This window comes from Nipponia nippon, unplaced genomic scaffold (genome assembly GCF_047370975.1).
Source record: "Nipponia nippon isolate SJK-2023a ecotype South Korea unplaced genomic scaffold, ASM4737097v1 scaffold_4, whole genome shotgun sequence".
NCBI classification, from domain to species: Eukaryota; Metazoa; Chordata; class Aves; order Pelecaniformes; family Threskiornithidae; genus Nipponia; species Nipponia nippon.
In genome coordinates, this window is record NW_028262358.1 from 4272455 (window position 1) to 4278532 (window position 6078).

Here is a 6078-nt window from a genome sequence, read left to right on the forward strand (position 1 = left end):
CCACTCTTAGGGTTTTAAGAAGAATGTTGAGGAGGAATTTAGGTTACTAGTTTCTTGGACTTGATCCAGCATAGGTGAGATTACACGCTTTATCTTAATATACCCTGACTCAACGCTTGGCCCAGTGCAGAATGACATCACTGGTCTGGAGTTTCCCTGGATGTTGCAGAAGTTCGATACTGCCCCAGGACTATGCAGATTAGATTTCAGCTGTTTTAAATAAAGTTCAAACTGCAGCAATTCAACTTGAATGTTTTCTGTGTTTGTTTTTTTTTTTTTTTTTTACGGAGCAAGTCCTCTGTTTAAAGTGATTGAAAGGCAAGTTTCTCAAGCATAAAGACTCAGTGAGGGAGGCTCTTTGATATCAGACTTACTGCAAACTTTGTTTTCAATCTGCTTTCTTAGCTGGTTGCTGCATGTGAGGCTTGGAGGTCTAGATGGAAGGGGCGAGGGATGCGTGGTCCATCTCCTTAAAGAGCTCTGAATTGAAATTGTGTATGGTTGGTAGCTTTGAGCAAGAAATTCCATTGCAGGAGTTGACATTTCCTGTGGTTTTACTTGTTAAGTATAAGCAAAGAAACAGTTAATATGAAGTCACCTACACTTTTGCTGTTGCAATGGATGTCCCGGTAGAAACTAAGAGAAAGTAATAGAGTACTTTACGCCTTGCTTCAATGAGTAAAAAGCAAAGGGGGGGGCGGGGTGGGGGGGGAAGTATCTTGAAATTGTTAATCTTGACTTTGGGAGGGAAAGGGCTTATAAATACTGGCTTTATGTAATACTTAGTGACGTAAGCTGTTTAGCCTAAAAACACAAGTGAAAACTCCTAGCTGTGTTTTTGCAATTACCTCATCGCACTTCTTATAAAGAGCCTGGTCCTGTGCATTATTCCAGTAAATGAAAAGCCGTGGTTGTAGCGTGCTGTGTCTCTGTGCGCAGCCGAGGGGCTAATGCCCACCCTGGGCTGGGGGCACTCTGTGCCCTGTCCCCAGAGGAAATCTAATGGCTGTAGGGCGCACCTCGCTCCGAGCAATAACGCGCTCCTGTGAAAACAGGCATCTTCCTCTTCCACAGGGCTTCCCCAGCCGGCTGCAGCCTTGTCCCTCCACCAGCCCACCGCAGATGGCCGTGGGGGCTGTGTGCCCTTTCCCCGGCGGGGCGAAAGGGAGCTGCGGCCCCGGCTTCCCACGCTGGGGCGGGTTTCCTGCCATAAGGCCTGTGGCGGGGGCGGGCTGGGGGCCGAGAGCTGTGCGTGCTGTGACGATGCTGGCATGTGACAGCACCGCTGCATCACTCTCAGGGCGGGTGGCTGGGAAACACCGCTGCCACCAGCTCTGGGCTGCCTGCTGCCCCTGACCGCTGGCATGAAGGGGTTGGGGGGTCCAACCGCAGCCCCCTGCCTCCTGGCCAGCTCTGCTGTTGCTCTGCCTTCCCTCCAATCCTGCTGGGCTAGGCTGGACTAAGCAGAGCACAGCGGGGTGTTTTCCAGCCCAGAGCCGGAAAGAAGGGGAGTGGGGGGCTGTTGAGCACTCCTTGCTGCCTCCTAGCTGGTCAGCATGGACTCGCCCGTGGCTGAGGGCTTCTTCAGCCATCATCTGCCCCTGGGGTGCCAAGCTCTGAGCGTGGCCCAAGGGCTCGGGGCTCTGGGCTGCTGGACCTTGTGTATTTTTCTGTGGGGATCTTAGCAAAAGAGTAGCCTGAGGGGCTGATTTTTCTCTTGTTCCAGAAGATACAGCCTGTTGACCTCTCAGCTGTCTGACCTTCAAGAAATTGATAGAAATAAAAAAAACAAATCAAACCGGGACTGCTTGTCCTTGGGCTGTTCCTCTTCGCTGGGAAGACCCTGACTGAATCATCCTGCTCTCTTCACCCAACCTTGTTTCTTATTCGCACCTCATCTATTTTAATTTCATCTGATCTCAGACTCTTGCCTGTCTCCCTTTCTTTCTGATAACTCACATCTTTGTTTCTCACCCAAATCCATCGTTGCTTCTGCATTTGAACTGGGTGGTACTTTATTCTGTGCTGATGGAGTGAAAAATCCCGGGAGTCCTGAAACCAGAGGAGAAATAACCTACCCTGTTTCAGTTTTAGTGTATGGCAGCCTGGCAATCAGCTGCCTACCACGGGGACCATCCAGCTTGCGCTCTGCAGTACGTGCAATGGAGAGAGAGCTGAAAATTTTGGCTACTAAGCAAGTCTGGCAAGCATGTGTAAGTTCAGTCTTTTCAAAGGTTCAACACATGCCCAGATACGTGTGTGTTTTTCAAAGGAAGAGCAAAAAGTCCAATAGCGACACCAGCACAGCCTCTGTGCTAAATCTCATGTCCCTGTTTCTAAAATGTGAAGAAGTTAAGAGTTTCTTAATAAAAGTTTTATGAATTCTTTGAATATAATTAAAGCAGTATATGTTCCCCATGATCATTCTTAGAAATGACTGAGTCATTTTTGTTCTGGTTTTCCTAAAAATCAGCTGGGGGCGCAGCATATGTAATCATACTCCAAAGAAAAGTTTTTGGCAAACTTGGAGTAACTGAAAATGTGGCCTTAAAATAGGAAGTGTTGACTAGCCGTGACCAACAGAGTGCGTTGATGGTAATATGACAAAAATAAAATGTAGTGCCTACTTGCTTACAGCATCAACTAAAGCTAGAAAATGCTAGAATTGATTTTTTTTGTTTTAATTCCGCTCCGTTTTTCCTGTGCGGTCACTTGGCAAGACCAGAAAGTTATCATCAACACTATATCCAAGTGCATGCACACAAAGCAGAAAAGCTGAGGTTTTGTGAATCGCTTGATGTGTTAGTGCTTCGCTGTATGCCTGCAGCTCTGCTTTAGTATGTTTGTTGTGATTTTTGTTGGATCGTTTTTCTTCTTGTTTCTTTGATACCGATTTTACGTTTTATGATGTACAGCCTTTTCTACTACTAGCAGAAGGGCGTAAGCCTGTCGTTGTGAGCAAGGCAACAGAGATTTCTAATAACTAAGCTAAAGAAGTAATAGCTTTTTAAAGTTATGCATTTTCTGCTCTCCAAAATGAGGCAGGCATCAGACTGTCTGGAAACTGAAAGTTGGTCTTGCTTCTGAATTGTATATACGAAACCAGAAGTCTTTAAGTATTTCTTGCAAGACTTGTAGCTGGTCATTACATTCACTTCTGTTTTTGTCTAGATGGTAAAGCATATGGTAATTTTCCCCACTCATCTGGAGTGTTTTTACAGGTCTTTACTGATACTGTATCTTTTCTGCTATGTAGGATAACAGCTGTTGGTAGAGTCTGTAAAGCAACCCAGTGTAGGTTTTGTTCAATGCATTTAAAAAAAAAAAAAAAGAATCCAGTCTGTCAAATCATAAATAATAGGAAGATCATAGACACAGTATTTTCTCTATACTGATTGTTTGCAGTAATTCAGTTAAGAAAATCAAATGGGACAAAATATACCTCTTGGAGTCGTGTTTTGAGGAAAATGATTGTTGCAAACAGCTAAGTACTAGCAATGAGAAGGCAAGGGAATCCCCTGTTTCTGTTCCCCTGTTCACCCACTAGATAAATTACTGGGTTACACCAAATGGTAAGTTGCGTAAGTACAGAGATGTTTACTTTTCTGTAATTCAGGGTAAATATTTGGCATGTGCCTATAAAATTATAAATCTGTTTACTGTATTATATTCCCGGTACAGAAATAAGTGATCAACAGTGTGTTAATTTTCTCTCCCATTCTTAGATGTTGTGACTTCAAGTGGGGAATATTCAGTAAAGGTAGCATCTCAATTTTCTCCAGACTGTGCTTATTTAAAGTTGTTTTCAGTTCACCTTTCAGTAACAAGTAAGCTGAGATGGATTGACCAGAAGCTCCCAGCTACAGAGCTCAAATAGAGGTTTGTACGTTCAGACTCAAATCTCGCATGTGTTCAGCCTTAAAGGTCATCCCTGATTTCAGTGGCTGTGATGTCAATGGGGAAACCCTGCTGCACTTTTGTTTGTCCTTGTGCGAAGGTCTAAAAACGTCAAATAAAAGCAAAGCAGCTACTCAGAAAAGTTTAAGGCTTCAGTACAGAAACTAACCACAGGCTCTTCGTGACTCCTACACAAGACTGCGTTACTTCATCAGCTCCTGCTTGTATGTGAGCTTAGGTCTTTTCTCAGTCACTATTCCTTTTGCTTAGATTGTTTTGTTTCTCAACTACTTATTAAGGAGAGCTTTTGTTGAGAAAAATGGGATGATCTAGTATTTGTTAAGTAGTGGATGCCACTAACACCAATGTTTAGGATGGCTTCTTACCTGAAATAATTGGAGAGAGGATGAACCAGGGTGCCCACCAAAAGTTTCTTATTTGTATCGAGTTTTGGTGCTGTTGTGTACTTTTCTCAAGGCTTTCCCTGACAACGTGTCAAATTCTTTTTCAACGCTTAGAAACGTTGTAAAGAATTATTAAGTTTTTAAAATCTCTGCTTTAACAGATGAGGAATCTAAGGCATAGAGGTTAACAATTTACGAAGGGTCAGACAGAAATTTTGTGGCAATACCAGAAACTGAAGCCAAATTCCCTGAATGTGTGAGATTGTGGTGTTCGACCCTTTTTCTTTAGAGTTATGTTGTCCATGCTTGCGAGGGGGATTCCCAGTATGTATTAGTTACTGCATCTGGCTAAGGACTGTTGTAACTATCTCCAGATACTATAACTGAAACCAACTGCTGATTTTTAAGCCACTACATATGTGATAGCCTGCTATTCTTTCTTATTGTTTTTTTATAAGCTTGCAAATTAAAAAACTTTTCAGACCTTGATTACCTTCTTAAGAAGGAAAAAAAAAATAATCACAAAGTTGTTTCTTGCTTGTTTTTGGTTCTCCACAAAAAAGTCCCGCTAAGAATTTTAGCACAACATGCAGTACCATAGGACTGTCGGATCCAAGCTAACACCTTACTGAGTGCTGATGGGTAAGTTCTTATATTTCACCATTACGGGCGTGGGTGAGGTTGGTAAGGGAGAATCCCAGTAATTCCTGATAGTAGAATTGTGGGGAAAAAAAGTGATGTATTTTCTAAGGAGTTACTACTAGTTGCTAGAGAAAATGAATGGATGCTAAGTGTATATCCTTTAAAAATTTTTTTTAAAAAAAGGAAAAAATACTGGAGTTCTCACTGTCCAACTTATAGGTGGCTTTTTATGTAGTCTTCGTTGAGATTCTTGATTAGATGCTCTGCTAGAGACGCCTTTTTCTGTCTGCGGCATCTAACCAGAGTTTCTATGTGAAAGATGAATGCAGCTCTTAAGTGATTGAGTAAACCTTTGCAGAAGTATCATGTCAACTGTTATGAAAAATTGGATATCCCGTGATACCATTTCAACGTAGGAGGCTTCATGCTTAAGGTCATGTGTTAAAGCCACAAAGGCCTTAGGTATCACAAAATAATGTTGAACTGCAGGAATTGGAGAGGCTCTGTCACTCGGTGAAACATGAATCCCTAAGATGCGTGTTAAGTACCACAAGACTGAGCAGCATAGGACCTCGGTATCGCCATGGGTTTGCCTCCAACTCAAGGTCATGATACCAGACTTTTTTTATTATCGTGCATTTTAGGCCCAAAGTGATCCCCCTTTAGATTCAATGTTAAAAATTACTCTTGGCTTCAGTAGAAGCCAAATGCTTTTATTTAGCAAAGAGTTGCTGCTACTGAGTCGAGTAGGTTGAATTATGAATGTTACATATGTGAACTGTATGTTGGTACATCTTTCTGAATGAATGATAAGAGTTTACAGCAAGTTGCTGGTAGCCATCTCCCTTACAATACATAAATGAATGTTATGTTTGCAGGGCTGCGTATTTTTATCACTCAGACAAAATTCCAGTCAACCCAAGTGGAAGCTTTGCCTGTAAGAGAGGTGCGTGATCGAGTTCTCGACTCTCTATTGTATTGCTATGAATGTATTATTGCGTCGCCCCGAATTTAATAAACTTATTCCTGTAATCAAAGCTTGTGCAGTGAACACGCACAATGACCATGCCTCCAGGGCCTAAGAATGTGCTATTGCTTAGTGAGCTGCTTAAAGCCCCTGAAGTAAAGGTAGAAG